Raw genomic sequence first — 25,614 nt, 5'->3', positions numbered from 1 at the left:
ACCTTATACAATACTTTCTCCAATTGGCCCTTGTGGCCCTTTACACTTGCATGGAGAATTTCGAGGTTAAGATGACCTCAATTGGTTATGAAACCTCTGCCATTAGATTCAGAAGGTCGAAAATAGCAGACATAGGCTTTTGAATCACCAAAAACAGATGAACATAGCCCCCAAACAGCTCCAACACTGAAATGGCCCTGGTGGCCCTGAAAGCTTCCCTGAAGCTAAACAGTGAGAAGAACGCCTCAAAAGGAAAAAAGAGCTGCAGAAATGGATTCAGAAGGCTGGAAAACTTCAGGAATGACCTTCGTTCCACATTCACTGGCTGCACAATTCCCAATGCAGCTCCCAAACTGATTTGGCCCTAGTGGTTCCTGGAACTTCCGCGAAGCTAAAACACCTGCGAATGACCTTAGATGGCTGTGAAACCTATACCAATGGCTTCGGAAGGTCTAAGAGACCCAAAATCAAAAAAAAATTCGTCCAAAACGGACTTTCCTAGCCAAAGTTATGGCCATTTACTCCCAACTGCCAGCTTGGCCTAAAAAACTCCAGTTAACTTTAGTTACGGCCAGTTAGCTCCGCCAATTATGGCGGGTCCGCCAAATTTGGCGCTCCGCCAAAAACTCCGCCAGTCTAACTGCAGTTACAATAAATTTGCATGTGACCAGTTGGCGGTTTTACCTCGGATTTCGTGCCCGGCGGTTAGGGGCTTAGCCCACGGTTCTGGGCCCGCGGTCACATGGTATGGGGGGCTGGCGCTTAGGGGCTGGCCCCCCTTCATTTTCCCGCCCAAAGTAATTTTAAAACTTAAAAAACGTTTCTGCCCCACAACACTCAAGTTCTGCGCCCGTGGTGTGTTGGTAAGGCATGGCGTTTGTTCCCAATAGGTCGTGGGTTCAAACCATGGAAGTTGCAAAATTTTTAAATGCATATGCGCCCACATCTTTGATGACGTCACCCAAGGCCACGTAGTGGCCTCCGAGCCTGCCACGTGGCAGCTTCTGATTCGGTCTTTTTTTGTTTTTTGTTTTTTTTTAATTCAAAAATTAAGGGTTATTGGGCGATTTTGTTTTTGGCATAACTTTCTCATACAGCGACCGTTTTTCGAACCGTTTGCGGCGTCGGAATCAGGAAGACGAGCTCTATCTGGTCATTCCAGTTTCAATCAGTTTTGAGTACTTTCATTTTTGACCATTTTACGACACTTGGTCCTGAGCTCCTGATCACACCTCCCAAATGAGAAGGCTTTTGGTCCCCAAAAGCTCACTGAATTCCTGAACTGAACTACACAACACTTGAGGGACAGAAATATCCTTTCCCATTCAGCCAAAAGAACATACTGATGCCAAAATGTCCTGCCTTGCCAACTTTCGTCATGGCAACTTTTCGCTGCATAAGCCAAACACTTGTCAAATCTCGACCAAACTTGTTCGCCAGACAAACTGAAAATTTGCAGAAACCAGCAATGAAACTTGCTGATATATGAGCTGAAATCTTTCTTTAAGCATGTGGGTTTGCCACTGTCATGATGCCCATCCATGGCACCTCTGCTCCAGAAGAAGAACTGCCTCCCAAATGAGAAGGCTCTTACAAAGATGAAATACTTCATCATCTCTCCCCTTTACAATCTTGGAGATCAAATTAACTTTTTCCAAGTCAATATTACATTACATGCATGGTTAAAAACAAAGTAATCAACCCTTCAAGTTAATCACACATACATGTTTAAAAAAACAAGGAAATCATCATGATCCCTGTGCACATGCATATCATTCTCATGCATGCAGTTTATCCTTCAACTTTCTCTTAAGTACAATCATAAGTACAAGATCCTCAATCACATGTACATGTACTTTCAAAGCTGAAATGAATATAACTTTCGCTGCAATAGAGTGAGTCTCATACTCAGCTTTCCATCCTGCAACTTGCATTCCCTTACCCAAGAAATGCATTCAATCAAAAGACATGCAACTTTAATTGGATAAGAATTCTAACCACTTCTTACCAATCCATTTCAAAGGCGCTTCCTTTAACTGCACATCGATATCAACATGTGTATCATCCTGACACATATCAATGATGGAAACTTCCTTCCCATTCTTGCCATACTCTTGCTCCAATTTCTTTAACTTTTGTGGAAGCATTGTTGGATTCAGAGTCCAACACCTTTCAACAGTATGTCCATGCTTATGGCAATAAGTGCAACACATGTTCATCTTCTTGACAGCATGATTTGCATTGTTCAATGGAACTTTGGCTTCTTGCCTCCTTTCCTTCAAAAGTTTCCTGCATGTTGCCATTCTTTTCCAACATCTAGAAACACTATGGTTAAGCCAACCACAAAAAGAACATGCAATTCTTTCCCAATGCTTGTGTGGAAATTTTCCATGCTTTACATGATCAAAGGAAATATGATTAAAATCAGATTTATACCTTTCCCTTTCACCTTCATTACCTTCATGAGGAGATGAATCAAATGAAGAAGAATCTCCTTTTGGAACACCATCAATCCCTTCAATGGTTTTAGAGCTTTCACCACTCCCTTGTTCAAGTGCATGCTTATGCACACCTTCTTCCTGCAAAGCATGTTTCAAACTATTGCATTCCTCAAGAATACAACCTTTACAACCTTGAGATAAAGAACCTGAAATGAAACTCCTTCTAGGAACTGTTTCAATTGCCTTCATGGCTGCTTTAGAACTTTCTCCACAAGATTGTCCATAGCCAAGACCCAAATTCTTAGGCCTTACCTCAACCATTATTGGCTCAACTATACCCTGTGCATGTTTGCCCAATCCTTTTCCTTCATATCCCATTTTGGACATCAACTTGGACCCTATGCCTCTGGTATGTTTCTCAAAAGAACCAACATAAACATTCTTATCAGAATTTGAAGACAAACTAGAATTGTTTACCTCTTCTTCAAGCTGATACTTGGCTAAGGCTTCTTTGTCAACAAGGAGTTGTGTCTCCAACTCATGCATCCTTTCCAGCTTCATGTTTGCAATATGAAGTTGGCCTTCCATTTCCTGCAATTGGTTAGAAAGCAACTGCTTCTCTTCCCTCATGGAATTCAACTGCTCTTGAAGTCTAGAGCTCTTTCTTTCATCCTCATACATTTCTCTCACCATATTCATCATGATGAAAAATTCTTGCTTCAAGCCTTCATCAAAGAATCTTGTGAAGGAGGACGATTTTGAGAACTCACTTATGGAAATTGTCATTATACAAATGAACAAAAGAGCTTCAGCAACTCAAACAACAAGTAGTTTGTAGAATAATGAAGCAGTCAATCTTCAACACTGCTTAAGACACCTTTCAAGCTACATAATCAAGCTAGTGATGTCAGTCAAGAAAACCTAGTGCTCTGATACCATCTGATCTGAAAATGGAATGTACTTGTTTAAGGGTGCAAGGTATCCATTTCCAATAATTTCAACTGTGAGCTAGACACTCCAAATGACCTCTAAAAATGTATAAACTTATTATTTCTTATACAGAGATAGACTCTAGGGGCATTCACCGGACATGTCACCTCTAAAAAGAGGATGAGTTCCAGAGGCTACCTGGCCCTCTACAGGCTCTGCCTAAAGAAATAACCAAGTAAACACTTAGAAGTCTTTGACATACACATACTTGAAGTTTAAGGTCTTGCGGAATGAGACAAGTAACTTTCTGTAGCTGAATAGGTGATTATGTGTGTATGCAAGTTATATTTATTTGTTGTTTAATACTTTATATCAGTTTTGTTCAGCATATCATCTTCAGCAAATAAAGACATCAAAATGATAAAGCAGTTCACCCCCTCCTGGGCTACATCTGCTGGACCAAGCCTCTCCAACTAGGCTTGTCCTCTTGTATTAAAATTGCTACAAAGGCTAATACAAGAATATGGGTGTCTCAAAGGACAGATCTGACTGTAAATACAGAATCAGAAGATAGGAATTAGCCAAACATGCTCTTTCCCAAACACTAAACAGTGAATTTTGTATCTTATACAGTACTTTCTCCAATTGGCCCTGGTGGCCCTTTACACTTGCATGGAGAATTTCGAGGTGAAGATGACCTCAATTGTTTATGAAACCTCTGCCATTAGATTCAGAAGGTCGAAAATAGCAGACATAGGCTTTTGAATCACCAAAAACGGATGAACATAGCCCCCAAACAGCTCCAACACTGAAATGGCCCTAATGGCCCTGAAAGCTTCCCTGAAGCTAAACAGTGAGAAGAATGCCTCAAAAGGAAAAACGAGCTGCAGAAATGGATTCAGAAGGCTGGAAAACTTCAGGAATGACCTTCGTTCCACATTCACTGGCTGCACAATTCCCAATGCAGCTCCCAAACTGATTTGGCCCTAGTGGCTCCTGGAACTTCCACGAAACTAAAACACCTACAAATTACCTCAGATGGCTGTGAAACCTGTACCAATGGCTTCAGAAGGTCGAAGAGACCCAAAATGAAAAAAAAATTCGTCCAAAACGGACTTTCCTAGCCAAAGTTATGGCCATTTACTCCCAACTACCAGCTTGGCCTAAAAAACTCCAGTTAACTTTAGTTACGGCCAGTTAGCTCCGCCAATTATGGCGGGTCCGTCAAATTTGGCGCTCCGCCAAAAAATCCGCCAGTCTAACTGCAGTTACAATAAATTTACATGTGACCAGTTGGCGGTTTTACCTCGGATTTCGTGCCCGGCGGTTAGGGGCTTAGCCCACGGTTCTGGGCCCGCGGTCACATGGTATGGGGGGGCTGGCGCTTAAGGGCTGGCCCCCCTTCATTTTCCCGCTCAAAGTAATTTTAAAACTTAAAAAACTTTTCTGCCCCACAACACTCAAGTTCTGCGCCCGTGGTGTGTTGGTAAGGCATGGCGTTTGTTCCTAATAGGTCGTGGGTTCAAACCATGGAAGTTGCAAAATTTTTAAATGCATATGCGCCCACATCTTTGATGACGTCACCCAAGGCCACGTGGTGGCCTCCGAGCCTGCCACGTGGCAGCCTTTGATTCGGTGCCAAAAAGGAATATTCTGTGGAATATATATATATATATATATATATATATATATATATATTTTTTTTAATTCAAAAATTAAGGGTTATTGGGCGATTTTGTTTTTGGCATAACTTTCTCATACGGCGACCGTTTTTCGAACCGTTTGCGGCGCCGGAATCAGGAAGATGAGGTCTATCCGGTCATTCAGGTTCCAATCAGTTCTGAGCACTTTCATATTTGACCATTTTACGACACTTCGTCCTGAGCTCCTGATCAATATATAGAAAGGAGGTTTTGTCATTTGAATCATACAAGAATTGTTCATTTATGTAATGTAAAGGAGGTTGCCCCCTCGAAGAGGCTGAATTTTAAGGCATTGATCTATCTTTTCTATCTTTTTCTTGAGCTGGTTTCATAACAGTTGTATTCAGTTAATGCCTTACTTGAGACAACTCAACCCTAATTGGGATCAACTAGTGTGCTTTCCTTCCTAACCTACTTTCTTATATATGAGGCTTCGATCCTAGTCGATGCATCCTTTGGACCACGATGGGAAAATTGCTTTATCAACCTTGTTATCATCATTTCTCCTTGATCCAAATTTATGAAGGAACGAAATGAAATACATATATAAACAGAAACACATAGATATAACGAAAACAAAACTTCAATTCATTAATAACAAAGTACTAAAAATTGTTTACATGCAAAATGGAAATAAACTAGCTCAAGCGATGGTAGCTTATCTTTGAGAAGAGATGTGGCGGCTACATGCCTTTTGAATTGTGTTACAATGAAGCTCAAAGGCCTATTTATTATTGAGAAATAATGGAAAACCCTAAACATCCAAAAACCTAACCCTAAGAAATGAAGCACCAAAAGTCTATGGGCCCTGTTGGGGTAAATTGGTACATAAACTTCCCAGGATCGTAACGTTGGCATATGACCTTCGTTTGATGCGTACGATACCTTGTTAGAAACATCTATATGAGTACTACAACTTTTGACTACAAACCTACAATATAACTTATAGGTTCGCCCATTTTCCAAAAAAAAAAAAAAAATGTTGTTTAGGGCCTTAAAACAACGTTGGAAGTTCAAGGCCCGAAAAACTGCCAAAAATAGTAAACTGTGCTACAATTAAGGAAACTAAAAGAAACATTGGTGGGGGTCCAAGAGGAATAGGTGGGTGGCCACCAATATGCACTTGGATCTATCCTCCCCACTTTAGGAAGAAATGTTCCCCATTGCATTTAGTGTGTCCATGAGATGGGGAAACTTCCACTAAACTTGGTCCCTGGTGAGCCACTTGCCATGGTGTAGGAGTTGGCTAGCTTTGACAACCCAATAGAGTTGGATCTTCTGCTAGCAAGTGTTCTTGATTTGCGTGTCCATGATCTGATCAATTGTGGCTTGTTCCATGTAATTTGGGTTTAACTCTGTTCGTGAGAGTTGTTTGACAATGTCTTATGTGTCCAGTAATGTTGGAAAGTATGGTCAAAGGCGGTCCACATTGAACACTAGGTGCAGGCCAAGGAATGGAGAAATGATGAGCTCAAAATAATTGCCTCCCATAACCTTGGTGATGGTGTAAGGCCCATATCAGAGTTGTATGAGCTTCCGATGGGCTCCGGTAAGGCGTTCTTTATGCAAATTCAACCAAAATTTGTCACCCACCTGAAATTTGTCTGGCACATGATGTTCATCATATCGTTGGTTGTACTTGGAATTGGAATTCTCCAAGATGTCACGAACCTGCTGGCAGATGTGTTAGATGCATTCAATAAACTTGGTTTCTTTATCATCCTCGAACTGTACATGTGTGGATTATGTCTGTGTAGTCGCATGAAGTACGACGACATCAATCATACACAATGGTTGAAATTCCAGACCCACCTGAAAGGGACTATGACCAATTGAGCTATGGAGAGCTTTGTTATAGCTATGATGCACATAGGGAAGGATCTCATCCTAGCTTCATGGATGCTAGGAGTTTTACATGCGGAGTATGTGCACTATCATCTTGTTGACGACCTTTGTCTAACCATCAGTCTGGGGATGGAATGTAGTTGACTTGGTGAGCTTGGTGTCTAATAGTGTCCAGAGGCTCGACCAAAATGTGCTCAGGAACTTGTTATCTTGATATGATATAATGGTCTGTTGGATCCCAAAATGTACCCATACTCGTTCAGTGAAGAGCTTTCTAGTGTCCTCTATTGTGATACTCTTCTTGCAGGTCGCCAATATAGCCATCTTAGAAAATTTATCCACAACCACAAATACATAGTCATCATAATACTTGGTAGAAGGGAGGCCAGACAAATAGTCCATAGAAATGAATTCCCAGGGCTAGATGGGAGTAGGAAAAGGAGTGTAGAGGCCTTGATTCTTGATGGTTGGCTTGTCAATGGCACATGTAGTGCAGGATCTTATATATTTTCCTACATACTATTGGAGTTTTGGCTAATAAAGTACTTATGTAGTACGACCACAATTTTCTCCACAGTAAAGTGTCCTGCGACCCGACTGTAGTGCACCTCCCAAATCAGCTTGGCACGCTCGCTTGAAGGAACACAAAGGTGGCTGAGGTAGCTAATGCATCCTTGAGGTGGAAATAGGGAACTTGCTTTCCATCCACCAGCATCTGGTATGTGGTGGTGAACTTTGGATCATTTTTGTATAGTTGCGACCATCGAGAGGTCTCGTGGACATAATAGTTGGGAACATTAGTCAGTGTTGCAACTTGGGGCCGACTGAGGCAATCTGTAACATGATTAGTGTTGCACTTTTTGTATTTATTCAAGTGGAATTGTTGCAGATATGCATACCACTTTTGATGATGATCTTTCTGCAACTTCTCTTGTGCCTATATAAAATGAAGAGGTCAGTGATCAGTGTGGATGATCGTCTCCTTCCCTATAATGTAATGTTTCCATTGTTGGCAAGCTTGCATGATAGAATACATCTCTTCACTATACGTGGGTACTTCCAAATTGTATTGGAAAGTATCTCACTATGATAGGCCACTGGATGCCTGTGTTGGGTGAGGATTGCACCAATAACATAGTTAGAGGTCTCTGCTAAATTTTAAATGCCTATTGTAGGTATGGAAAGTACAAGTGTAGAGCAAAGGTGATGCTTCAACTCAACAAACACCTTCTATTAGGACTCAAACCAAGAGAACTTTTTTTTTTTTTTTTTTTTCGCTTTGCCCTTGGTAATCTGACTCAAAGGCCAAGTGATATGGGAGAATCCCAACATGAACCTCCAATAAAAATTGGCAAGGCCCAAAAAGTTACAAAGTTCTATTAGAGTGGTCGAGGTTGGCCAATCCTAAATGACTTGGATCTTAGCCAGATCGACATGCATGCCTTTCCCATCTATGATGTAACATAGATATTAGACCTGGCTCATGCTAATGGTGCATTTCCCCAAGTCGACACACAATTTGTGCTACCATAGGGTTTAAAGGACCTACCAAATGTGTTACAAGTGATCTTCCCAACTCTTACTGAAGATGAGGATGTCGTCTAGATAAACAACCACAAACAAGTTGGTGAAGGGTTGCAAGATGTCATCCATCAAACTCATAAAAGTAGCAGGGGTATTTGTCAACTTGAAGGGCATGACCAACCATTCAAAAAGGCCTTCCTTGGAATTGAAGGTGATCTTCCATACATCTGTGGTCTCTATTGGAACTTGGTGGTAGTCAAACTTCAAATCGATCTTGTAGAAATACTTGCCCCCTTGAGCTAGTCCATAAGGTCATCAATTCGTGGGATTGGATACTTGTTCCTGACAATGATTTTGTTTAGTGCTCGATAATCAATGCAGAGCCTCCAGGTCCCATCCTTCTTCTGTATAATACAATCGGGCTCCCACAAGGTGAGGAAATTAGTCAAATGTGCCCTTTTTGTAGTGGCTCATGGATTTGCCTCTTGATCTCTTCATTTTATAGAATGGAGTGGTGGTATATCGACCCATTGGGTAGAGGTGCTCCGAGGGTCAGATCGATCAAATACTTCACCTGACAGTACAAGGGTACCCCTGTGGGTGAGGATAATATGTCCCTGTATTATTCCATGACCTTATCCACCTATTTTTGTTTCATGGAGGAACGCTTCCTGGGGGCCATGGATGTGGCCATGATCTTCCCCTTACTTTGAGAGAGAGAAAAATATATATATATATATATATATATATATATATATATATATATATATATATATATATCTATCTATCTATCTATCTATATATATATATATATATATATCAAGGAGATGATCTTACTGCATTGCTTAGCAGAGATCAAAGAGATGACGGTAGGTGGGGCTACCTTTAGTATTTCATACAATTTACTGCCCAAAGTAATAATAACAGTGCGTGGCCTCGACTCATACATAACATGGTGCTTCCACAAGTATGGTTGGCCTAATAATACATCACAAGCTTCAAGAGGATAAACGTCACACAATACCTTATCCATGAAGGGTTTGATGTTATAGAGTAGACGGCACTACTGGTTGACACAAAGATCTCGTCCTTGGTGGAGCCACCTAATGGTGTATGGCTACGGGTGTGGTGTCATCAGCAGGCCCATCACTTAATGACCTCTATTGAGAGGAGGTTCTTTTGGCTCATGTTGTTGACAATGAACTGTAGTAGAGACCCCTTCACCCACATTTGTGAGTGGAAGAGACACTCCCCTTCTCGATCTTTTGGCTCGATCTTCAGGATCTTGGTGTGGCAATGGTGGTGCTGGGCTCTACATAAATCATTTGCTTCCCTTTGTCATTCCCCTTGTCAGATTCTAACTCAGAGTTAGAATATGCATCTGACTTCGAAGCCTTCATCTCAATCACTAGTGACTTCTTGGCTTGACACTCACTTGTGTTGTGAGTGGGGATCTTATGGGACTCACACCACTTTCCTGTGTCCTTCTTTGTCTTCATGGTGTTTTTATTTTCTTGTAGCTTCGGCGGGTTGCCTTGGGTCACCCTGCCTTGGCTTTGTCCTTTGTTTTGCTGCATTGCTTAGCAGAGATTAAAGAGATGATAGTAGGCAGGGCTATCTTCAGTATCATGTAAAACTTACTTCCCAAAGTAATAATAACAGTGCGAGGCCTCGACTCATACAAACAATGGTGCTTCCACAAGTATGGTTGGCCTAGTAGTACATCACAAACTTCAAGAGGAGAAACATCACACAATACCTTATCCATGAAGGGTTTGATGGTATAGGGTAGACGACACTACTAGCTGACACAAAGATCTCGTCCTTGGTGGAGCCACCTGATGGTGTATGGCTACGGTCGTGGTGTTTTCAGTAGGCCCAACCACATAATGACCTCTACTGAGAGGAGGTTCTTTTGGCTCATGATGTGAACAATGAACTGCAGTGGACACTCCCCTTCTGGATCTTCAAGCTCAATCTTCAGGATCTTGGTGTGGCAATGGTGGCGCTGGGGTTCACATCAATAATTTTCTTCCCTTTGTCATTCCCCTCACCAGGTTCTAGCTCAGAGTCAGAATATGCATCTAACGTTGAAGCCTTCAGCTCGATCACCAATGACTGCTTGGCTCGACACTCACTTGTGTTGTGAGTGGGGATCTTATTGGATTCACACCACTTTCTTGTGTACTTCTTTGTCTTCATGGTGTTTTTCTTTTCTTGTAGCTTCGGTGGGTTGCCTTAGGTCACCCTGCCTTGGCTTTGTCCTTTGTTCTGTGATTTGGGAGCACCTTTCCCTTGCTTCTGATTTGCAGATCCAAAGTTTAGCTTCTCCTGTTTAAATTTTTGCTCGATCTTGACAATGTATCGATAGGGGCGCCAAGTGAGGGTATGTATATGAAATCCATCTCATCATGGATGTATTTGTGTAGACAACCGTGATACTTGAGTACCAGATGCCGCTCAAAATCCTTGATACCCAATTTCGTGTGAAGGGTATAAAAAATATTTGTGAACTCTTGCACATCTTGGTCCCTTCTTTGCCATAGTGTGGTCCACTTTATGTACTTATCTTCATAGCTCCTGACAGGGTAATTTTATTCCTTGATGGTGTCTCGGAAGGAATTCCAAGCACATGCGGTCGAAAATAGTGAGGGTTCCCTCTCATCCCTCTAATCATAGTAGGTTTCCCACCAATCCTTGACGTGGGGGGTGGCTTTGAGGAGTGCAAAAATAATATTTCCCCTATTGAAAAAATCATGAACCGAAAAATATCCTTCGAACATGTTTAACGATTTATCTACGACATCTAAATCTATATGGCCTTTAAATATGGGAATGTAAATGTTGTCTTGTACCTTAAAGGGAGTGGAGCCTCCAGGGTGGCTGTTGGATGAATATGCATTGCCTGTGGGTATTCACCAAAGGATTTGGGCAAAGTTTTCCATCATCATGTTCCTTTGTCACTCGAGGGATTCTTCGAGCAGTATTTTGAAAGGATCTCTTGCTCCCTCATCTTTCTTTTATTCTACCATGGGAGGTCGTCAAGGTCGGAGAGGTTGGTCTTGCAAAGGTTCAACCGGTTCAAGTCCTAACTCCTTATACCCCGAACTCATTGGGGACATGCACAGAAAAAGCAGAGAAAGAATAGACCACTCTGATACCACTGGTCCAGATTTACAAAGGAACAAAATGAAATACAAATATAAATAGAAACACAAATATACAACAAAAAACAAAACTTCAATTCATTAATACCAAAGCACTGAAGACTGTTTACATGCATATGGAATAAACTAGATCAAGCAATGGTAACTTGTCTCTGAGAAGAGATGTGGCAGCTACATGCCTTCTGAACTATGTTACAATGAGGCTCGAAGGCTTATTATTATTGAGAAACAATGGAAAACCCTAAACATTCAAAAACCTAACCCTAGTAGATGAAGCACCAAAAGTCTGTGGGCCTCGTTTGGGTAAATTGGTATATCGACTTCCTAGGGTTGTAACTTTGGCATACGATCTCTGTTTGACGCGTACGATACCTTGCTTGAAAGATCTATTCGAGGACTACAACTTTCGTATGAAAAACCATGCCACATGGTACAAGTTTGTTGATGAGCCCCAAAAATGGATAATTATATGGGCTCATTCAACCTCCTAATTCGACTTAATCCACCATTCTCATTAGTTTATTGCATGTTTTTTATTATATTTATGCTAATAGAGTGAATGGGGTTAGTCATTATGCACACAAGTCTAATGTGTGCTTTGTGTAGTCTTTTTGGTCAACTTGGAGACAAAATCAAAGGTTTTAATGAGCACTTGGCAGCCAAATTCGTGGGAGAACAAGGGAGAGGATTTGTAGGAAGGTGTCCCCTTCATTTATGGGCCCTTACCTCGAATTCTCCACCATCAGCTCGGAGTTCAAGGGCCACCAAATCAATTATCACAAGGGCAGCCGAGCAAGTGCTAGTAAAAGTGCTGTTAACTACAAGTTTTGGCAGCCAAGTTCCTAAAGTTTAGGAGGGCTGTTGGGGTCCTCAATTTGTATAAATAAGAAGGCTTAGGGCCTCATTTTGGTTAGCCAGTAGTTAGTCACTTTGTAGGCAGAAGTTAGCTAGCTTGTAGTTCGATTTTAGTCAGTAGATTAGCTTTACATTTCAACACATTTTCAAGCTTTCCCTTGTGGACAGTTTTGATGTAACTCTTCTTTTCTTGCTCAATAAAGATGAATCCAGCTTTGCACCAGCTCTAAATCTATCTTAGGAGGCTGTAGCTCTTGGGGTTGGGCCCATCTCAAGTGCCCAGTACCTCCTTTGTTTATCTTTATGTGTTTTTGCTGCATTCTTAGAATAAAATCTGCTATTTAGATTTAAATCTTGCTTTATTATTTAGATTGCTTTTGATGGTTAAAGTAGCTTCTTATGTTTAGAATAGATTGGTAGGATAATAACAGGAAAAAGGCTCCAAAAAAAAGGGTCAACAAACGCTTTTGGTTTCACCTCTTCCTTATTGGATCAGGGGCTGGAATTGAAGTAACCGTGCTGTCCCAAAAAAAAAACACTAGTTTGCTTTACCATGCAATCCTTAGTGTACTGTTTTCATTTGCAAAAGTTGGTTATGTGTTCACATCTCTGAAGTGTTTCATTGCATAGTTGATATACATGGTTCTCTTCCAAATAAAGCTGTTGTTGATTCACTTTATTGTTAGTTAGATTAGATTAGCTATGACTTTGATTACTTGCAAGACTTTGTTGATTCAGTTGAATGTATACGGTGTAGGGCATCTCTACCACTCTTTCATCCACCTAAGCTTCATTAGAGCCATCTACTCCATCTCCTAGCTAGGTTCCTCGTCTCACATCTGTCCTCTTGCCCACGTAACCCTACCTTTTTGTGCAATCATTGTTTCAGCCTTCTTTGAGCCAATTTAGCCATCTACACCTTCTCACCACTCCATCCACCAGTCCCTGGGACATTTCAGACCCCTATCCTACCTCCATATCCATTCATGCATCTTCCCTCACTCACCCATCCTCCAAAATCCAATTTTTAAACATCCTGTAGAAATTTCTGAACATCCTGTAGAAATTCCTGAACATCCTGTAGAACCCCTGCAGACTTCCTGTAGAAGCTCACAAATGAGGTTTCTTGATAGCCAAACTTTGTGAAACTCTCTGGAAGGGTGTTAGGGACTCCTTAGACCCTCTCTGAACCTTCCTGACCTCTTCCAAGCATTTCTCCTCCTTGATCCACCCCTGCACAGTCAAAGAACAGTGAAAGCATATGCATGATGAAACTGACAACTTATTCAAAAATACAAAAAGATGTTTTCTTCAGATAGTGATAACTTAGACACATGCATTTTACCTTCCTAGAAGTCAATGGCATCTCTTTCAGTAGCTTGCATCCTCTTTTTCGCATCAGTAGGGCTAGCTGGTAAAATTAGGGTTTGCATTTCCTTTCCGCTTTCAGTTTCTTTCTGCAAGTAGATTAGCCTCCTTTGAGTTAGCTTTCATCCATCAGTTAAAAATCTTCTTCTGAGAGCTCATAGAAGTTGGCTTAAGCTCCTAGCGGACTTGTGCCAGTTGACCAAGTGACAACTGCGGCAAGAGCTAGTACTTGTGCATATAGCACCGTCGCTTCCAAGTTTGTTACGAACTACCGAGTTGATAAAATTAAAGAAGGGAGTCCCAGGAGTTGCAGCATTATTGCTGCAATACTGGGGCTCACCACTCTTTTTGGCGTCGTTGCCGGGGAAGCGTCAGAGTATTGGTGATTGCTGCTTTTCTTCTATTTTCCACTACAACCTTCTGCTAAGTAGTTTATTTCATTTCCATTATGCAATTTCGTTTATGCAAAAGTAGATTAGCATTTCCCGCTTTCATAGATTAGCATTTCAATTCCGCAATTTCATTTCTGCAAGCGTAGATTAGCATTTCAATTCCGCAAGCGTAGCCTAGCATTTCATTCCTGCAATTTCATTTGAGCAAAATAGATTAGTCCTTTCCTGCTGTCATTTCAAATTCGCATTTTCATTTCAACAAGATAGTTAGTTGCAGTTCAATCTATTTTAGTTTTGTATGTACAAGCAGAAAAAAAGCAAAAATCAACCAAAAAGATTTCCTTTCATGCCTTGTAGGAGTAGAGATAATTCAGAAAAATGATTTCACAACGCCTCCACTGCTTCACACAGCCAACCTTCTCTCTTCTTCGATGGCTGTGAGTAAAGAACCCTTAGGTGGACAGTAAGACATATCTGAAGAACCTCAAGGGAAGAAGAAGAAGAAACCATTCCTCTGGAGCGAATGGCTACAAGCAGAAATGTTGGGAGCAGTACCTTGTCCAAAAATGAATTTGCAAATCAGATGGAAGATTTCAAGAGTGATATAAGGCAGTTTCTTGCCATGCAACTGGATACCTTAAAGATCCAAAGGAAGCAAGAGGAAGCCAAGAGGGCTTTGGCCATCTTTTGTCCCAGGTGCACTAGAAAGCATCCTAGGAACGAATGTCCCTTAAACTCCATAGAAGTGTGTTTTGTCTGTGAAAGAGACCATCCTACGAATCAGTGCCCTTCCTTGCCCGGAATCAAAGCTGCATATCAGAGGGCAAAAAGAGTCACTGAACCACTCTATTTCATGAACCAAAGGAGGTCACATGGACCTAGAACTTACCAGGAGGGAATGCAAGAGACATCCCAGACCTATTATAACCCCTATCAAGCCACTTCCATGCCTTCTTGGGGTCCCCCTGCTCATCCTTCCTGGTCTACACCTCATTCTTGGTCATATCCTCCTCAATATTATGCCCAACCAACTGCTCATTCATTTCACTCTTATGCTCAGCCACAGCCTCAGTGGAATGCACCTCATCAGGGGTGGAGGCCCCAATATAACACTCCTCCTGCTTCTTTTCCTCCACCACCTGCTCATCCACAACCATCGCCTCCTACTCCACCAAGGCAACCCCAAATGCCTGCCCAACCACAACCCCATCCACATCCATCTCGAATATACACCCCCACTCAACTACCCATACCACCATTTCCAAACCCGCACATTGGAATAGCTCAACCCAATTGCAAAGCTGAGGCGCAACATGTCCAAATGACTCCTCTTGAGCTCAATGATCTTCACCAAAGCTCAGGAAGAGTGTTGCAAAACAGAGATTATATTGACAACATTGAAGGACCAAAAGCAAAAGAAGATTCAAAAGAGGAGATCAAAGAACCATGGGCTGCACTTGATGAAGAGAAGAGATTAGAATCAGAGATCGAGAAAGCTCCCTCATGGTTACCATCAAATCCTCCATGTATTCAAGAGAAAGATCAGCAAAAAGAGGAAGATGAGAAAGTCATGGTAGAAGGTGACATGGAACATGATCCAGATCAGCAAAAGGACCAAGGATATCAGAGCTATATTGAGATATGGTTCCAGATGGTCATTAAGTTGCAACAATACTCTCTTCTTCAGTTATGCTTGATCCCTTCAAAGTCAAATCATTTGATCTCTAAAATCCAGACAGCTGTCAAAGCATGCATTTCGAGCCTCCACATCATTTTGTCTCTAATCTCGATGTGCACATGGCTCCATTGGAAGTATTCTTATACTTGAGAATGATTTTGTTTTTCAAGTAGGGTAGGGTAGAAAAGAAAAAAGAAAAAAGAAAAAAGAAAAAAATGAAAAAATGGAAATAAGAGGAAAAATCTAAGGTGCAAACCTCCTCGGAGGCGCCTTAGATTGGCTCATTGATTGAAAACCTCCATGAGGCGGTCAATGGGTTGGAAAAAAGAAAAAAAAAAAGAGAAAAAAGAGAAAAAGAAAAAGAGAAGAAGATCCCTGGGTGAAAACCTCCCTTGGAGGCGCCCAGGGCAAGCAATTAGGGTGAAAACCTCCATGAGGCGCCCTAGTTGTTTTCAACAAAAAAAAAGGAAAAAAAAAAGAAAAAAGAAAAAGAGAAATCAGGACTAATCTCTGTAAAAAAATTGCAGGTTGCAGTGAATACTTGGCAGAAAAAAGGGGCGCGCAAAACGAGGACAGGGGTCCGTACCAGGCTCAACGACACCCCCTCAGACACCCCCTCCATGGCCACTCACCTCTCCTAGGATTTGGTCACCTTCGGGTTGAGATTGGACCTTCTAAGGAAGCTACAGGCGTTTCTACAGGAAGTTCTGTATTTCTACAGGAAACATCGTGTAGAACATTCAGGCGAACCAGATTCGATTTTGGAAGGGAATCTAAAGCTTGGAATCTATTGGTTAGGCCCACAAGTATCCATGTTTCCATTCCTCACCCTTTTCCATCATTTTTTCCACCTCATTGTGCTTCTTTTATGAAAACTGTGTTTTCTACAGGAAGTTCCTGTAGAAATTACAAGAAGCTAAAAATGGATTGCAAAAAGGTAGTTTGGCGAACATGATAGCTTCCTCAAGGGTTCAGAAGTCCTCCTGCAATTTTCAGACTCCTCCTCCATCATCTCCATGCTTGCATCACAGCCGAAGCTCAGTTTTTCTTTCCATGCAAAAACTTGCAGAATGCTTTGAAGAAAAAAATACATAGAACAGAATTTGTTTTTTTCCCTAGCTTGAAAACCGTGCATCCATTTGCAAAACTGTTACAGGGGGAGTTGTATAGGGACAATGGCAACATGCCCGAGCAATTTCAGCCCATTCTGGTGCATGGTTTCCAAGAAATCCGCCTCCATCACCGTCAGCCATTTTTGCATTTTCTCCATATTTGTGCATCCATTTCAAAACCTGTTTCATGGGGAGATGCATATGGGTGATAGTAGCCTACCCAAGCAGTTTCAGCCGATTCCGATGCACGGTTTCCGAGAAATTGATCTCTGTAACCTTCAGCCATTTTCCGTTTTTCTCGAAATATGTGCATCCATTGATCGCAATTTTGCTATGGGAGGTGCATCATGATGATAGGAACATGCTCAGCAAGTTTCAGATCGATCCGATCTATCGTTCGGGAGCAATGGCGAAAACAAGTTTTGGTCCTGTGAAAATTCAGCAGCAGCAGCTTGAGGGTGCAGATCTGAACGTGGAAACGAACTCCTGCAGCCTAGATCCGGCCAGAGGATACCTGCACAAGAAAAATAACCACACATCAGACAACAAAAAGCTTATAACATAAAGGATCCAGGCATGCAACCACAGAAACCAGTGCATGCAGCAAATGAAAGGCCACAGCACCTCACAACAACCATTCGACTTGCAGGTATGTGTCTAAACCAGCTCCTCTATTTGCATCAATATGATTCGAAAGTGCATAACGAATGAAGTGGTGGGATTAAGCCGATAGTTCCTTGTCCAATTCTCTAGCAATCAGCCAGGAATCATGCAGCGTACATGTTAGACAACTCACGTGAAAAAAAAAAGAAAAAAAAAAGGGAGTGTTAGCCGTTTGAACTCCAGTGCAACTGATCAAGAAGAAAACATACAGTTAATAAATAGAACTGCAGTCTGCATGTGGCCACGTACACCTGGCCACTTCACTCCCTCACCAAGAATCACGCCGCAATGTAAAATGCTCGGCTGAAACTCACACCACCTGCTGTCCATTTGCACTTGACTAAAGTATGCATCCTCCGCTTCCACAAAATGATGAACTAGTCGTCCTCCACTGGTTTCTACCTGTTTTCGAAATTATCCCGCGTATCAGGCTCGCTCAAAGGCAGAGTAACATTCTACAGGAACCGGGAAGGTCTTCTACAGGAAGAATCCTCAGGAAATATTGCACAGCTTTCTGGAGCAGGGAGGCCTGGGATCTTTTTCTTCGTCGAATTAGGAGCTCTAAACAAGGTAGGCTCGAAAAACTTCTCCATGCATGATATACTCCAAAAAGGTGATGAATTGAGCTATTTTGAATTGGAGGGTTAGAGACAAGTCTGCTGTGAGTCAAAAACAATAGTTTTCCTGTGTTGCATGGAATTTCTCGGTTGGTTCTGCGTCAATATTCTCCTCCACAGTTCCTGTTAAAACATTTTTTTCTCTTGTAGAAAAGATAACGCACAGTGAGGGCTCGCCTGTATATAAAAATTTTTGAATGTGCATGTTTGTATGTATGCTGGGAGTAAAAATTGAAGTGTTGTACCCTGACTGTGGAAACCAAATTTCTCCCTCCATACATGGACAACAGAGTTTTGGGCAGCAAAAACAGTAGAACCAGGAAAGTGGTGCGAAGTTAAAGTATAAACACCTGAGAGATCCTGTCTTGAAGTTCAAAGGAGGAAACCATAAAATAGCAGTCCCTTTCTGCTCAGAGCATTGAAACAGAGCACTCTCACCATGCCAATTGGATGACCTTTTGTGACAAAATTCAGGGTCAGGATGATGAGATAATGGAGGAATTCTTAAATGTCCCTGCGACCTAAATCAAAGACACAGGCCACAGTGAATTTCAGAGGGTTGACCCTCAAGCTTACCCCTGAACTCATTAGTCGGGTCACTGATTTGCCATTGGGGATACCCTGGGATAAAGAGGAAAGGAAATTGGGCCAGAAGGCCAAAAAGGAATTCTTCCTACCGGAAGAACAACTTTCAGAGGATAAAAATGGGGTCCGGAGAGCTAGCTTACATCCATTTTGGAGTGAGGTCAGCCTTCAGATTATGAAATATATTACCTATGAGGGGTGATTCAGTATTGTATATGGTTATCACTTCTGTTTGTTAACTGAGCTCAGGCATAAGATGGATTTACCCACAGAACAAAAATTAAGCCTCCCATATTTCCTCCTACAGTCATTGATTGAGTGTGGCACAAAACTGAAGGAAGGAACACCAGACCAGCTGGCCCATCATGGGCTTATCAAGCTTCTAGTAGAAGATTCCCTCCATACTTATACTGTCCCTCTCTCCTGAGAGACTTTTCGCAATATGACCAAGAATGATGATATCCAGATTCTGGCCGAAGAACTCACTTCATCCAGCAGTGAGGAAAAGGAGCATATTGAGGCAGAGAAGAAAACTGAGGGTAAGGAAGCTAAGGGTAAGAAAATCCAGGGCAAACCACCACAGGAACAACAAAAGGAAAAGCAAGAAAAAGGACAAGCTGTTGAGGCCAAAGCTGGGAGTAAAATAAAAACACCAACGCCAAGGGAGAAACGGTTGCAAACCCGGGCAAAGAAGATTGAAAGGATGCAAACAACACCCAAGGCAACCACAACACAAGTCAAAGAGAAGGCACTCCCAGCCTAGCAAGCCAAATCAGGGAAAACTGGTTCTACAGGAAGCCAGCAGACTTCTTCTACAGGAAGCCAGAAAACGGCCACTACAGGACTTTCTACAGGAAGTCTGGGGAAAGGGCAGCAAAAGGAGAAATTGGCTGAGATTTTAGCTAGGGAGGCAGCAGCTGTGCTAGCCACCCTAAGCACATTCCCCAAGCAGAAGGAGAAGCGAAAGAGGGAGCTTCCACTATATTTTAAGGCAAGAAGGAGCATGCAGATAAGAACTGGTAGACCCCAACCACAGTCAAAAGAGCCAATCACAATTGTAGACACCTCAGCTACACAAAAGGAGAGGTCTCCCTCCAAGGCATCCATCACCTATGAACGGGGAAGCCCGAAGACATCCACCTGGAGAGAAAGAATGGAAATGTTGGACACAAAGGCCTCTCTACAGGATGCTGAGACAGTTCTACAGGAAGCTGAGAATTCTCTAGGAAAAGGAGCACAGGCAGTGGGAAGAAGCAGAGAGAAAAGCATGGTTTCATGACCAAGAAGAGGACATCACTTCAGAAGCTTGGCATGATAGGGAGGCCACCAGGGCCATCAAAGATGAGGAGATAGATCAATTGCTCAGACGATGAGCAACACCTTCAGTAGGGGGATGATGATGAGCCCCAAAAATGGATAATTATATGGGCTCATTCAACCTCCTAATTCGACTTAATCCACCATTCTCATTAGTTTATTGCATGTTTTTGATTATATTTATTCTAATAGAGTGAATGGGGTTAGTCATTATGCCAACAAGTCTAATGTGTGCTTTGTGTAGTCTTTTTGGTCAACTTGGAGACAAAATCAAAGGTTTTAATGAGCACTTGGCAGCCAAATTCGTGGGAGAACAAGGGAGAGGATTTGTAGGAAGGTGTCCCCTTCATTTATGGGCCCTTACCTCGAATTCTCCACCATCAGCTCGGAGTTCAAGGCCACCAAATCAATTATCACAAGGGCAGCCGAGCAAGTGCTAGTAAAAGTGCTGTTAACTACAAGTTTTGGCAGCCGAGTTCCTAAAGTTTAGGAGGGTTGTTGGGGTCCTCAATTTGTATAAATAAGAAGGCTTAGGGCCTCATTTTGGTTAGCCAGTAGTTAGTCACTTTGTAGGCAGAAGTTAGCTAGCTTGTAGTTCGATTTTAGTCAGTAGATTAGCTTTGCATTTCAGCACATTTTCAAGCTTTCCCTTGTGGACAGTTTTGATGTAACTCTTCTTTTCTTGCTCAATAAAGATGAATCCAGCTTTGCACCAGCTCTAAATCTCTCTTAGGAGGCTGTAGCTCTTGGGGTTGGGCCCATCTCAAGTGCCCAGTACCTCCTTTGTTTATCTTTATGTGTTTTTGCTGCATTCTTAGAATAAAATCTGCTATTTAGATTTAAATCTTGCTTTATTATTTAGATTTCTTTTGATGGTTAAAGTAGCTTCTTATGTTTAGAATAGTTTGGTAGGATAATAACAGGAAAAAGGCTCCAAAAAAAAGGGTCAACAAACGCTTTTGGTTTCACCTCTTCCTTATTGGATCAGGGGCTGGAATTGAAGTAACCGTGCTGTCCCAAACAAAAAACACTATTTTGCTTTACCATGCAATCCTTAGTGTACTGTTTTCATTTGTAGAAGTTGGTTATGTGTTCAGATCTCTGAAGTGTTTCATTGCATAGTTGATATACATGGTTCTCTTCCAAATAAAGTTGCTGTTCATTCAATTTATTGTTAGTTAGATTAGATTAGCTAGGACTTTGATTACTTGCAAGACTTTGTTGATTCAGTTGAATGTATACGGTGTAGGGAATCTCTACCACTCTTTCATCCACTTAAGCTTCATCAGAGCCATCTGCTCCATCTCCTAGCTAGGTTCCTCATCTCACATCTGTCCTCTTGCCCACGTAACCCTACCTTTTTGTGTAATCATTGTTTCAACCTTCTTTGAGTCAATTTATCCATCTACACCTTCTCACCACTCCATCCACCAGTCCCTGGGACATTTCAGACCCCTATCCTACCTCCATATCCATTCATGCATCTTCCCTCACTCACCCATCCTCCAAAATCCAATTTTTAAACATCCTGTAGAAATTTCTGAACATCCTGTAGAAATTCCTGAACATCCTATAGAACCCCTGCAGACTTCCTGTAGAAGCTCACAAATGAGGTTTCTTGATAGCCAAACTTTGTGAAACTCTCTGGAAGGGTGTTAGGGACTCCTTAGACCCTCTCTGAACCTTCCCGACCTCTTCCAAGCATTTCTCCTCCTTGATCCACCCCTATACAGTCAAAGAACAGTGAAGGCATATGCATGATGAAACTGACAACTTATTCAAAAATACAAAAAGATGTTTTCTTCAGATAGTGATAACTTAGACACATGCATTTTACCTTCCTAGTAGTCAATGGCATCTCTTTCAGTAGCTTGCATCCTCTTTTTCGCATCAGTAGGGCTAGTTGGTAAAATTAGGGTTTGCTAGGGTTTGCATTTCCTTTCCGCTTTCAGTTCCTTTTTGCAAGTAGATTAGCCTCCTTTGAGTTAGCTTTCATCCATCAATTAAAAAGCTTCTTCTGAGAGCTCATAGAAGTTGGCTTAAGCTCCTAGCGGACTTGTGCCAGCTGACCAAGTGACAGCTGCGGCAAGAGCTAGTACTTGTGCATATAGCACCGTCACTTCCAAGTTTGTTACGAACTACCGGGTTGATAAAATTAAAGAAGGGAGTCCCAGGAGTTGCAGCATTATTGCTGCAATACTGGGGCTCACCATTTGTTCATTTTTCAAAAAACATCGTTTAGGTCTTAAAATGGCTCTGAAAGTTTAGGACCCGAAAAACTGCCAAAAATAGTAAATTGTGCTACAATTAAGGAAACTGAAAGAAAAAAAGAAAGTGTGGATCCAAGTGGAATAGGTGGGTGGCCACCAACATCCACCTTGATCACTCCTCTTACTTACTATAGTGAAGTGGCATGAAGTGGAAAAATATATCATAAAAATTTGTTAAAGAATTGTCTCATAGGTCAGTATCAACCAAGTATGAGCCCTAGTATAACTAACATGTATATAATATTTCAAGTAGATGTCAATTATAGTTTAAGACCATACTTTTTATAATAATAAAATTTTTGTGTGTGTACGGGTGTTCATGGTACCAAGGTGGGTGCACATGTAGCTGTATGTGCATGTGAGATGCCCATACGTGGAAAGAAAAAATTAGAATTTTGATGATTGTAGGTTGTAGGTTGTAAGCAATTTTTTATATTATCAAACGTATTATGTTGTATAATTGTTGCAATATATGGTCCAAAGAATTAATCTAGACACAAATTATGGGAGGATGAATCTTGCAACATACAATGAAATATGAGGCAAAGATTTGATAATATAGCTTATATTAAGGAAATTGAGTATTATTATATATTATTCACAAACCACCTATTAATTTGGTGGAGCTTGAGCAATTGTGAGGAAAGTTGTTACCCTCCTCACTCGGGTCCAAATCCCACTTTGAAACATGTTTTCTCTTAGTGAGTTGATCGTTGATAAATTATATATGATATATTCATAAGTTTTTTACTTGGGCTTATGCACTAAAGAATCCAAAGTTTTCCCAAAGCACTATCCTTGAAATGAGGAAAAGTGTAGGGGAGGTTTCCCTTGGGATATATTACCTGCAATAAATAAATAACAAAATAAAATAAAATTAGCCACTAACCATACTCTCAGTCTCTTAATGTCAATTCTTGTGTATTCATATAATCATGTGAGTAACCATTGCACATCGTTTTGTTAGTGGTTCAAATTGACCTATGTGAATAGATATTGGTACTCCCTAAGATGAAGTCCCAATTAGGCCTCACAATGTTTAAATAGGAGACCCATATGAACTCTAGCCTTGCATATGTTAATGATTTGAAGTTTTATTAATAGAAGTATTGTTAAGTTGTATGTTTTATGCTTAGAGCAGTTTATTTCTTTTTATTATTATTATCCACAGATTAGCAATCACCTGTACAGTAAGTAGAGTGCATATAGAACGTTAAACGATCAACATAAAACAAGCCAAGACAAGAGACACAAGATGTGGCGGCTAGCCAGGGACAAACCCCAATATGGGGAAACCCTTTGATCAAATCTTCCTTTATCTTCAATAATTTAGCGAAGAGAATAATACATAAATTTGATTTACATCAACAGCAACAAACCCTAGATCAGCGGCATTAGTCAATATTTGTTAGATCATCTAGATCAGTGGAATCAGCATCATCGGTGTCACCGGCATCACTAACATCATCAGCATCACCGACATCATCGGCATCATTGGCATCGCTGGCATCATCGGCATCATCGGCATCACCATCATCACCGACATCATCGGCATCATCGGCATCACCGACATCATCAACATCATCGTCATCACCGTCATCACCGGCATCATCGACATCACCCGCACCATCGGCATCATTGGCATCACCGGCATCATCGGTATCAGCAACATCCTTCCTTCCACACGTGTGAGAGAAGAGTCCCATTCTGTGCAGTAGGAGAAGAGCCTCTTTTCCGCGCAGGAGAGAGAGAGAGATGTGATGAGATGCGTGTGTCCAAATGAGGAAAAGACCTCCTGTATTTATACACAACTGTTGATGATTGAATAGATGTGATTGTTGGGCTTCTGAGCCTACATGAGTTGCTGGTCAGCTTGATAATTATTCCATAATCAAAATAAATTCATATCTCCATAAATACTTACCGAAATCGGATGATATTTAGATCGATCCTACACCTCTCGACGAGAGGAATCTAATAAAAATATTACCAGCCATGAATAAGATTACCCACATGGATTTTGGCCCTAGTTGCCAATTTTAACACTCCCTCTCAACTAGGGAGAACTCCATCTGCAATCTGTCTGTCGGTCGCTACTATTCATCCATCCAATGCACTGCCCTATACAGCTTGACCCCTGCTCTGTTCCGCTTTATCCTGCCTGCTCTGCTCAGTTCTGTTCTGCCCTGTTCTGATCTGCTCTGCTCTGCTCTGTTCTGCTCTGCTCTGCTTTGTCCGAATTATGAAGAAGAAGAAATGATCGAGGATGTATCATACTGACTCAAAGTCAGTCTCAGAGTGTGTACCACTGGTCCCAGACTAGTCTCAACCAACCTGAAGTCGGCATCATAGTGTGTACAACTCCTACAACTGGTCCCAGACCAGTATCATCCTCCACTGACTCAAAGTCAGTCTCAGAGTGCGTACCACTGGTCCCAGACCAGTCTCAACCGACCCGAAGTCAGCGTCATAGTAGGTACCACTCCTACTACTGGTCCCAGACCAGTCCTCCACTGACCCGAAGTCAGTCTCAGAGTATGTACCACTGGTCCCAGACCAGTCTCAACCGACCCGAAGTCAGCATCATAGTGGGTACAACTCCTACCACTAGTCCCAGACCAGTATCATTGATCCCAGATCAATGAAGGTCATCCTAGCATAGGGAGTACGGTAGATACAACGATGCGCCCATCGGTACTACTATGGTCCCTATCCTCATTTCCCCGCTCATTGATCAGATGAGAGGTACTTCCCATGAGTCCCAGATTGCATGGGAAGGATGCCTCGACAGGAGAAATAATCATCCTGTCTATAGTAGAGTGAATCATTCTGTCCCACAAGAGAGAAAATCATCTTGCCCATGGGAGAGTGAGTCATCCTGTCCACAGGAGAGTGAATCATCCTGTCCCACAAGAAAGCGAATCATCTTGTCCACAGGAGAGCGAATCATCCTATCCACAGGAGAGCGAATCATCCTGTCTAGTGGATGCCACGGAGAACTAATCATCCTGGCCCATAGGAGAGCGAATCATCCTATTCCACAATCGCCATGGAGAACACATCATCCAGGCCTCACAGGAGAACTAATCATCCTACTACATAATCGTCATGGATAACACATCATCTAGACTTCACAGGAGAACTAAT

The sequence above is a fragment of the Pinus tabuliformis genome, chromosome 6 (assembly GCF_031772625.1).
Source record: "Pinus tabuliformis cultivar Carrire ecotype Pingquan chromosome 6, CPIR1, whole genome shotgun sequence".
In the NCBI taxonomy this organism is placed as follows: domain Eukaryota; kingdom Viridiplantae; phylum Streptophyta; class Pinopsida; order Pinales; family Pinaceae; genus Pinus; species Pinus tabuliformis.
This window is presented reverse-complemented; position numbering follows the sequence as displayed.